Source organism: Marmota flaviventris, chromosome 8 (genome assembly GCF_047511675.1).
Source record: "Marmota flaviventris isolate mMarFla1 chromosome 8, mMarFla1.hap1, whole genome shotgun sequence".
Taxonomy (NCBI): Eukaryota; Metazoa; Chordata; class Mammalia; order Rodentia; family Sciuridae; genus Marmota; species Marmota flaviventris.
This window is the reverse complement of record NC_092505.1, coordinates 35,776,787-35,789,240: the sequence shown is the minus strand read 5'-3', so window position 1 is coordinate 35,789,240 and position 12,454 is coordinate 35,776,787.

Below are 12,454 nucleotides of genomic sequence, written 5' to 3'. Positions count from 1 at the left end.
TATGCAATGCATTCTTCATTAACCGAATATCATGTTCCTTATTATATAAGCTCTTATTATAGGTAAAGAAAAAAGAAAATAGAAACAGTAAATTAAATGAAATCAGGGTGGATTCTGTTATCTAAAGAGCATTTTTTTCATTTAAAGATCTGGTAAATTTATTTAGTGCTTTAATGCTATGAAATATTTATGTACTCAGAACAATTTTCAGTAGATTTTTTTTAGTATTTCAAACTGTGATATTAAAATAATTATTTTCTGGTTCATTTGGAGGGAATCTTGCTTTTGTGTAATTAAATGTTAAATGCAAATATTCTCATGTAATTCTTTTCTTTTTGAAATTTGGATTCAGAATATTCATTATTGAGTATATTCTTAAATGATGTATATGAAGTTTAAATGTGTAATTTTAAATTTTAATATAGTTATGGTCAAACAATGATATGCCTTTAAAACAATTATCAGATGGCATCTCCTCATTGAATTAACACAACACTCATGAATTCAAAATGAAAAGAAAACCATGTATATCCTTTTTTAAAAATACACATGCTTGTAAAGTTTATGTAATATTACTTACTTTTCATCTTTTAAGCACTAATACTACATTCCAAGATCTGTGAATAATTTCTGTTACGTTCAATGACTTCATTTTCTTTTTCAAGTTTTCATTTTTATATTACATTCATAGCATGTTTTGCTCTCATTTTTCCTCTTCCGGTACATTTCCAATGAGATTAATAAAATGACGGTTCAAGTAGTTTAAATTAATCAACCGATTAGTTAACTCTGAGGCTAATTATACAAAAAAAACCTTGTCTCATGGTCCCTGCTGTGATATTGTCTTAAAAATGTTGCACGGTTACTTCAGTTACTAGATCCCATTGGGATATAGCTAGTAATGTTATGTTAATTCTCAAGTGCAGTAAAATAACATGCATATAATTTAGACCACATGTTTGACTAACTAGACTTTGCCTTTTAAGTGTTCACCTAAAGCGCGAAACAAAACCTTTACATAGGTAGATGTTTGGAATTCAAGGGCTTATTTTTCTTCAACAATCATTAATTTTTTTGATGACTATAAAACAGTATGATAATAGTACTTATTTCATAGAATTGTGAAGATTGAATTACAAACTACATATGAAATGGATAGCATAAAAATTGGTCAAATTAATTTGGGCCCTTCCTCTGTATAGCAAATACATGGTGCCCAACCCTTATACCACATTAGTTTCTTTCAAGGAGCTAGCTAGGGTGAAGCAGAACTGATTCCAGCATACTGTCTTTTAGACAGTGGTCCCATTTCCTCACAGTTCACTTGCATGAAACACATTCTCCCTTACTCTTCCAGGGGACAATGAAGAGGAAAAGAAAAATGATCAATTTCTTATTTTAATATGTCACAAAGATAAGTGAGCCAGATGTTCAACGTCTTAGTCAACTTTTCCTCTCAGTTTTCATAAGGGCTTAGAAACCTCTTAGGCTTACTGATGACCTACAGGAGAGCCTAAGGCCCTTTTATACTAAATGGTTAGCATAAAAATTGATCACAACATGTACACAGTGACTATTACTTATTCTTAGGTAATTTTAAGTGTGGATATTGAAAAACATACAATAACAAAGGAGTAATCACAAGTACACATATTCAGTGGCAAAAACACATTGTAGAAATGCCATATATTCAATTATGGAATGTGGTACTGAAATGTCTATAGTGGGAGGGATTACTAATGCTGAATGATGTGGAGAAAGGAAGTGAATTGGAAAACATGTTTTCAAGTGATTATTTATATAAGTTGAGGGAAGAAAGGATATTTGGTACATTTATTTTTAGTAGATCCTAAGGCAGCTGAATTTGTCTTTAATTCAAAATCTGCTTGCTATTGTTATTATTACCTTTTATTTTCATTTCCTTCTTAACATCTGACAGGAGAGTAAATTCGTCTTGATTTGGAAAGAAAAGAAATTTAGAAGGAACAAGAAATTGGAAGAAAAAATCAAGTTTTGTAGTGGACAAAACTTGAATTGGAATCAAGTAGATTTGGCTCCAAATTGCAACTCTATGAATTTTGGTATAAATTTTCCTTTTCTAAATTTGAATTTCCTCTTACTGAAAATGTAGATGAATATCTAACTCAATTATGATTAGAATATATGTATTTAAGAACATAGTAATCCATGTTTGGTATACCATAATTCTTAAAATAATTTGTTGGATAAATGAATGACAAAAATGGCGGTTTTACCACACAGACCAGCAAAAGTCTGGAAAGAAAGAATTTAAAATTAATAAATCATAAATAGGTTTTAAGTAGTCTACTGAAATTCTATTAGGCCTAGAAATACATGAAATATGGGACTAAATATAGGTCTGGATACCTGTATGGTAAACCCTACTAAATTAATTTGCCTTGTATCCATTTAAATTTGTCCTCCACCCCCAGATAATATAGAAATTAGGTATGGGTAGTATAAAATATAAATAAAATATAAATAAAACCCATAAATGTTTATCAGTGTAGGTATAACTTGTCATTTATAAGCACTATGTACTATATATATACACAGATAAATTTATTTATATGTGTACATGTATATAAATAATCATTCTCTTCCAGACACATTTGCTTTTCAACATTCTTTTCAGAAAAGAAGGTAACTTACATTTTGATTCATCTTTTCATTGTACTGCTTTTAAAATTAAAACATTTCTTTCAATCCATGAGTTATATATTGTCAAAATATATTTTGGGTCATTTAGAATCAATTTTTTTTACTTATATTTTAGAGAGTTCCAGCAGTGATTTCCTTTAGGACTTCTGTATGGAATTAATTTTTGTTTAGCACAGGAACACTGGAGGGATTTGTCAAAAACTGATGGTATACAGTCAATGGATTATCCAGGCACTTTCCTACACCTCTTTAAAATATTGCTTTTTCACAGTTCCACAGATTAGAGGGAAAGTACAGAAAATTAAGTCCAAAGAACATGATTACTCTTTGTCAAGAGGTCTACTGTGTTTGAAGCACGCACGTGCACAAACGCACGCGCGCGCACGCACGCACACACACACACACACACACACACACACCCCACAGTTTTAAGAAGAATTACAATAGGTACTTTTATTCAGTTCTCCATCATTAATCTTTGCGAATCTTTCCCTTATTTATATTCAGGGTTTCACTGCAATAAGTTGCTATTTAATCAGAATTAAGATCTTTAAAAAATTCTGTTGTCTTTCAGTAACATATTCGACCCTTAAAGAAACTCATTAGCAAGAAATCATTTAGGAGGAAAATGGTATATCAAGAGAGAAATAAATCCCATCTACTTGAAATATTATTTCTTTACCCTAGATTTTATTTTCTCTAAGATAAAGTAAAACAGTGAACCAATTTTTGTCTCAACTGTATCCTGATAGGGTTGAAGTTTGTTTAGGAAAAGAGTTGGCATTATGCTTCCAACCAATAGATAGAGTGGACAAAAGAAGAAAGGATAGAGTGAGGGGGTCTTTACAAAGGTGGAGAGTAATGAATGATGGCATGTCCTTACCTATTCATCATTTACATGTAAATGTCTACCAAATAATGTCTCATATTACCTGTCAGAATAAAGTGTGTTCTCTTGAAATGAGACATGTAGGCATTTCTTATATACGTGTGTGCGTGCACGTGCGTGCATTTGAACGCATATTCCTGAAGAAAGAAAATAAATGTAGGTTTTACATTGCTTGATATATATTTTAGGTATGTACATGAATCCCATCTGTCCGCTTATCTTTTGTATTTGATACCAACTATTTTCTATTACCATAGAAGAATTAACTGTGGGGAAATGCCAGAAAATAACATTGGCCCACACAATGCTTAGCCCATTCCCCTCTAATCATTTACATGCATAATAGCTAAAACACCACTTCCAGTACTGTATTTTTTGCTCTCTCTTGTAACTATTGTTGAAGATAAAATTAGATCATCAGAAGCTAGTGGTCTGTGAAGGACATAATGCTTCTCTATCACCGTTGAACAATAGTTAGTGATGTATAACCCAGAGCCTTGAAACTGAAAAGTTATAAGTATTCAAGAGCTTCACTCATACACAAATTCAGTTGATAATAGCCTTAGTAATTGCAAAAATTATTGAAAAGACATCTTTGCTAAGAAGCCATAAAAATGAACCCAAATTAATTTTTGCTGATAATTCATTAGTGTTCTTTTAGCTCAATCATTGCTTTAGTGTTGTAATCCAAATATTATCTAAGATACAAGAGAGAAGAACATATCATTCAACTCTCATCACACTTTTAAGAAAGTCATATTGCTAGTTTCCATTAGACTGTAACTGCAGATCTCAAATGTATCTTGTGTGCCTAATTATGTGGAACATACATGTGTGTTGTGGAAATGTTAGGAACATGCTGGTAGCAAACAAAGGCAGGTACGCCACTGTATTTGTTTCTTAACTCCCTTTCAATTCACATCACAGTTCTCAAAATATGCAACAGCAATGTTGCTTATCTATGTGATGCAGACTTAGAAATATATATAGTACAGAAGTATTCCACACTGTAATTCCTATAGTAATTAATCAATATTTGTTAATCCACTATGTAAGAAAATATTTTTTATCCCTTTTTATGTGTCAGGCATTTTCCTGGGAAGAAATAATATAATGGTGAATATGCATGGTCATAGCCAAGGACATTAAGACCTTGATTTAAGGCTGTAAGCAGTAAGTAGGCAATTACAATATAGTGTCTTAACATCAGGGAAGCAGATCAAAAAGGTAATTTTACTCAGTCCTGTTATTATTATATTTTTAAATAAAATTTTGTAACCTATGCAAATGTACTTTTGCATCCCTTCTATATTACTTTAGTGTAAAATGAGTGGAAAATAAACACTCCTGGAGTTGAAATAGTAACATCAGACATTTTATGCATTGATGAACAAAACAAATGTTGACTTCAAGTAAGTTTAAAGTATTTTAGATTTATATAAGCTGCTATTGAAATAACATGGCATTAAACTTATTTCATCAGAGGGTATAAGAGTATTCAAGTACATCCTTAATTTTGATATTGTGCATCAAAATCACATACCATTAATTGTATATTTGTCCTTTTGATATAGAATTTGTTTTCTTTGAGAAATTAATTGAAAATACCTATCAGAATACTACCTAAGGAAATGTCAATGAAGTATAATCTGCAATAACAGTAGAGCTATTTGATTCAATGACTATCTTAAATAAAAGCACTAATGGAAAACTAGAACTATTCACTTATATAATTACTGTATCTCAATAATTACATATCTGCTATTTTGTAAAAATCTAATATTCAACTACAAACAAAAGGAAACCTAAAATGGGAGATTGATATAAAATAGTGCAGGGAGAATATACATCCTTCAGAGAAATACCTGATATTAATAGAGTAACAGACAAAATTTTAGTATTGATACTAAAATTTGTTTATTAAACCCAGGCATTCTTAAGGCATTTAAAGTGAATGTTACCATTAAATTGAGTTTTTAAATTTTATCTGAATTAATTATTCTGCAGCATCTTAGAGTCTTATTTATACAACATGGTGGCTTCTACCCTGAGGTTAACATTTTTCTGATAAAAGCCTTAGAACTCTTTCTTTTCAAAGATTATAAATGAAAAATTACCACAAATAACAAGCCTAACAAAACAACATTCTGACTGCATTGTCATATTTATTATAAAACACTTGGTTCACTGCATTTTGGCATTTTATACAACTGGTTCTGACAGTGATTAACATGGTTTGGGCTGCTGCAGTTTCACCCAGGAGAAATAAAACACCAAAATCTCCGCAGGTGTGTAATGGGCCAGAGATTTACAATCTGTTCTGCAAAGTCAGACTTCAAAGACTTGAAAAAATTCTAAAGTTGGCAATGCCTCTATCATCACTATTATTTAAGGTACTTTTCATATTTCAAAAGGAACTGTGTGACTAATTGCAAAGATTTTATCTCCAATTTGACTTCGTGCAGCTCTTTCACAAGACAATTTTCATTATACATCTACACATTCCAGGTAAACAGGCAGTGTCTATATGAAGCAGCCAAATAAATAATTAAGTATTTACTTGTACTTCCAAGGAGACTTCACTTACTTGAAGTACGTTGCATTGCTTAACTGATGCTAAGGAGTAGTTGGGAAGTACCAAGGTAATTACCAAATGACAATCAGGCAGCAGCACCTGGGCTATGGCAGCCTCAGGACAAGTGCCCATAATTGCTTCCATGATTGCTTGGTGTGAACCTAATATCAAACTTACCCAATTAGGGTTAGAATGCGCATGATAATTTCAATTATAGGCCTGTTCATCTTCCTGAGAGCTGCTCACAAGGAACGTTCAAATAGAGCTATTTCAATTTTTAACTGTGAGAGTTTACCAAATTTTTAAATATTTAGGTCTACATGTGTGCTTGACCAATTTATTCCATATTTGAGGATTTCCCACTTATGTATTTTCCAGTGTCATCTCTGTAGTTTGCCATTCTACAAGTGAAAAATAAAGAAAAATAAACATCACAAAGGGGTGTAAGTTAAATGGCATGTTCTTTATGATATCAATATTCTTTAAACTTTAATTCTGTTCATAATTTTTAATGAAAGCATATAGTAATCTGTCAACCAGGGCTATTACTAATAGAAATGAAATAAATTGAATGCTAGGCCAATATTTTTAGTCAGTTTAACTGCCAAATGTTTTAATTGCTATTATATTTTGCCTGAAGTATAGTTCTCTTTACTTCAAGTGCACTTGTTGAAAATCGTCAAAGTCATAGATGCACACACTAACTATCAGTCTGGGTGGTGGAGAGAAAAGCAGATTTCAGCCCTCATCCCAACACTCCTCATCATTTGAACAAACCTTTTTTTAAAAGAGGGAATACTTCTTTAAAAAGACAAAAAAGTAAAAAATAGAAAAAATAAATCTTCCTAAATTCTTAATCCACAAAGATGTTATAAAATTTCCTATCTAAAAACACTATATATCTTTTTAAGATTTTTTAAGAACATGAGTAAGATTAAGATATTTAGCAAAATAATTTCTTAAAAATGTAAATAAAAACTAATTGCAAATGTACCATTACATTTGCATTAAAGTGTGAACAGTAATATTCTGTCATTTAGCAATGCTATAGAATCCTAAATATTTTACATTCTGAGTTTTGGTTGTGGAAATAAGCCTGCAATCCAGAACAAGAATTAGAATCACAGGAGTATGTTCCTTGACTTAGTTTCCTGACCAAAGTTATTGCATCTATCTGCCGGGACACTTTAGAAAGTTTGAATCAATAATGTTAACCTGAAGCCAGGGTTGACCTAACTGAACTTGAACCCACTGTAACATTTTATTATAAAGAATGGAGGAGGCTGTAATAATTCACTGTTTAAAAGTAAAAAAAAAAAAAAAAGACTGTTTTAGGCTTACATAAAAGCCATAATTTATGTCGTGATGTTAATTTCATGGGTATGATGTGCTTTAATCTCTCATTCTACTTGCCAGTCTGTGGCAGAAATGCTGAAGCCATCTGAAGGTTACAAACAATGTTCACTAATAACGAGCTCTTATGTCCTTGTAGGTTTCACTTTGATGGATATCCATAGTGTTTCCCCTCGACATAATTCTACTGAGGAAAAACACGTCTTGAAAACACAGCTTGTACTTTAACCTTCAAATATAACTAGCATGATTTTGAAAGAAAAACTAAAAATGAGAAATAAATGCACATTTTGGTCCTAGTCCTGATGTCATTTATATGGTACTGCCAGATTTAATTGGCAAAAATAAATGTGCTTAAAGAAAGAAAACCTCATACAGTATAGAGCTTTCTGTGGAGTAGATATTTTTGAAATCTTTTTAATCACAAAACAGCAATAGAAAAATACAGCACATGCTTCCTCGGAAAAAGCCATATCTTTTAATAAAGTCTTAGTGTAAACAAGTCTTCATGTTTAGACATCTGTTTTGGTGGAGAGGTTACAGTTATTTCCAAGAACCCCTTTAACATTTTCCAGCACTATCTGATATTTCACATAACAACCATAAGGCAATGTAGAATGAACACAAAGACAAAACATACAAAGTCTCTCTCAAATATTTGTGCCATTCATACAGAAGCACAGAAAAAAAGTGTCTCAGTTCTTAACCTAATAATTAGTAGAAACTAAATATATTAAGATGAGCATACTTTGTGTAAAGACTAAACCAGGTTTTCAAATGAGACTCCAATTTGTTAGCTGTACTACACCAAAAATTTCTTGGAATGCTTGGGGATTTTAATTCTAGTGCAATTCAACATAAAAGTTATAAATGGAATCCACAGGAATGTTAATCAGAAGTTATGATTCTGTTTGTATTATATTTTGCATCCACAGACTTGTTTGCGGATTTCAATATAAAAATAACCTCACACATTTACCTCTGACAGATGTCTACTTCAAAAGATTATGTATGTTAGTTATCTTTCTCAATATATGCGTGCTATGAAATGACCTTACTTAAACTCTGCACAAGGAGGATGAAATTTGGAAATTGCGTGTGAGATGATCACAGAAACTCATTATTTCCCTAACAACTTTAGCTCTCCAATTTCTGTACAGTGTTGTGTAGCCTAGGGATTTCATGAACACAGGACTTAGAAACAGGCCTTCACAAGACTTTGAGTACTCAGGCAGAAACAGCTGTTCTTAACTCTCATACAAATTTATACTCTATCCATGACATTATGTCAGCATAAATGATTTATTGAAAGTATGCAACAAACTCAATAGAGAGACCTGATGACACTCTTCACCTGAAAACTTGTAGATATGTGTACGGATTTTGATCTTTTACTATGTATTTCTATTTTATAATACAATCATATCGATGTTAGTAGAAAGGTGATATTGAAAAATTCCTAGCTGTCTAAAATGCTAAATATGTGAAGGGAACACCTTTAAACACATACATTAACAACAAATACATAAATGATATAAGCAAACAGGATAGAGTACAAGTCTACATTTTCTTTTAAATGAGAGTACAAATTGAAACTTCCTTTGCCCACTCCCAACAATCTGCAGCTCATTATGTAGAGGACTTTAATGCTGATTTATAGGTGAACATATAGAGAAGTTATCAAGGACAGTCTTTCATTAGTTTTTTGAAAAGTAGTTTCTAAATATATGCATGTCACTTTAATGAAAAGAGTGATGATAGTAATTTCTAAATGACCTACAGATGTGTTTATATAGCACCTGCCTATCTCTATTGGGCAAACTTTTCATTTAATATCAGATACTTCAAATGGGGGACTGTGGGCAATTATAGTTATTTGATTATTAAAAAATCTAGCAATTTTCTCCAAGAGGTTGTTTTTGATAAGTGAAATTTGAGGACTATCTTGAAAGGTAGAAAAGAGACTTCCTCTTTTATTTCAAATTGTGGTATCTAAAGAGGAGAACTGTTTGGAGACACTCCACCTGCTTCAGTAAACATGCAGGTATCCCTGTACTGGAGAACATCTGGATTCAAGAAGGTGAGATGTAATTACTGTAGGGAGATCTGAGCTTTTCCATATGCCTAATCTCATTGGACAGGTTCTATAATTTGCTGGAAGTCCAAACAAAAGTTGCATGGGCTTAATTGTTTATGAAAAGCAATCCCAAGGCTGTTGCTATCTCAAATCCTATTCAGAGTTATTGCTAATAAAGAACTCTACCTAAGGGCATTTTCTAGATAACCAAAATTCTGATGTCATCTCCCTTTGATATACAATACATATGTTTTTGCTTTCTTAAACCTGTGGTAGAGATGGGTAGCCATTCACAAACTATTTGCAGACAAGAGTTTTGATGGAAATATTTTCCAGAAAATGATTATACTACTTTCCTACACTGACCTCCAAACATGTCTTTGTAATTAATTCTTGCTAACATGTTTGTTTTTTTTTTAAGAAGTAAGCTGTTGTTCTCTATTATTTATAATTCCATCTGCTGACTGGAAGCCCAAGATACCAAGCCCGTGTGCAAAGGTGTTGCTGCAAGATGGAAGTTTCTTGGATCCTAGATGACAGAAAGCCATCTCTGGCATTCAGCACTCACATTGGACTGTTAGGGATGGACAAGGAGGAAAGCTGGTATTCTGCTGAAGCTTTGTAATTTGTGGCATCATTTGCTCTAGGTGCAAAATCTTCAAACCACCTCAGGATCATCACTATGCTTGCCAATTATGGAGCGGATATTTCACCCAGTATTTAGTACTGCATATATATATTTTAAATTAGGAAGTCATTAGGCTGAATCAGCACTTGTACTTACATTCTTTCCTAAGCAAACAATATTCCCAATGTAAATAATAATAATAATAATAATAATAATAATAATAATAATAATAATAAACTAGAGGGGCTGGGATTGTGGCTCAGAGGTAGAGCGCTCTCCTAGCATGCTTGAGGCACTGGGTTCAATCCTCAGCAACACGTAAATATAAAATAAAGACATTGTGTCCACCTATAACTAAAAAATAAATATTTAAAAAAACCTAGAGACTTGATCAATTATTTTCTAAGGACTTTCTACTCTAACCAAGTGATCTTGCTTTTTTGAAAACCTTATAAAGGTCTCATCCCTTCCTCCTCCTGTGAAGAAATAAATAGCTTTAAATCCAGTGTTGACCAACTCATGAATCATTAAATGCTCAAATAATTCCTTGGTGTTCCCAGAATTATCATTTAACACTACCTACCATAGACTAAACTGTATGCTAGCCCTTTGGAATAAAAGAGGGCTATGTAATAAAAGAGGGCAAGTTTATTTTTTATGGTTTAGATGAGAAATAGATGAATAAATGCAGAATTGTAAATGATAGAATGTGGGGGCATGGTGAGGAGGAATAAATCTGTAAGTGGCAACATGCATAAAGTCAAGGAATGGGAAATGGTATGCTAAAGATATTGTGCTACAGCATGGCTCAGATCTCAACAACAGATGGACAATGGTATGGAGGTGAAAAAGTTGAGTTGAGACCAGTTCCTAATAGTACTCTTGTGATGCTCCAATAAAACGTACTGAGAACCTGGACCAGAGAACTAGCAATAAGGGTGTCAGAAGTGGAAAGAAACTGGAAGTAAAATTAATAGGACTGGTTGATTGATTTGATTCACTGAATTTGGGAGCAGTGATACAGATTTAGTTTATTATAAATGGTTACAAAAAAATTAAATGTTCAAGGAGATACTGATTTAGAAGGAAATATGATCGACCCAATTTTTGTTATATTAAATTTCGACTATCCATATACTGTATAGGTTGTAATGCCCAAACAGCAGTTGGATGCTAAAAATCAAATATCAGAAATAAATGCCTGTCATAAAAATCAAATTTGATTTATGGATGTCATTTTTTTGTGTTTTTATTTATTTGTAAGTTTACAGCTATGTTTTGAATGTTGATCCTGAGATGGTTATTTCTTAGTACAATAGATGGACTTTATAGTTTTATGCTTATTTTACATTTCCTGTTTGTTAGATATTGATAGATGAGTAACTAATGTTATAATTCCTACATATTGTCATAAATACACATAAGCTTTCTATGTTCTGCTTGCTAATGGTTTTCAAGGCTATCTTTAGCCGTAATCCATAATACTTAATCTGCTTAGATTATTAAAATCACTTGCATTCTGGAAACAGAGAAATTTTCTTCAATATTTCAAACAATGAACCAATTGTGTATGTGCAGGCATATTTAATTTTTCAATTTATTATATATACAATGTACCATAATTATGATATCAGAATCACTGAATACAGCAGTACTACCACAAACTGAATTGCAATGCTACTGTGATTCCTCAACAGATTTTTATTGTCTGCCTAGTACTCAACTATTTATGATTAAATATAGCAATTCAGGTTAATTTTAAAAGTTTTTTTTTGTTGTTGTTGTTTTGTTTTTATAGGTCTTGTGTCACTGTTGTAACACTCATTATATGCCAGGCTCAGTGTACAACCTTACCAACACCAAGGTAAATAAAATATTGTTTTATCAATTTACTTATTGTCTATCAGTGATGTTGGAAGAGTATTACTCTCTATTTCATACTCAAAATGCATGTTTACACTGGCTTGGCAAAAAAAGGAATCAGAGAAAGAATCATACTTTTTTATTTAAATTTTTTAGTTGTAGATAGACACAATACCTTTATTTATTCATTTTTATGTGGTGCTGAGAATTGAACCCAGTGCCTCACACATGCTAGGCAAGTGCTCTACCACTGAGCTACAACCCCAGCTGTCACACTCTTTATCTAAGAAAAAAGGGCTTTGTTATCAATATTATGTCAGGAAAACCCAGATTCTTCTCTGTCCCAATATAAAGAATTCCTTTCACTGACTCCCAACTGGGGCAAAG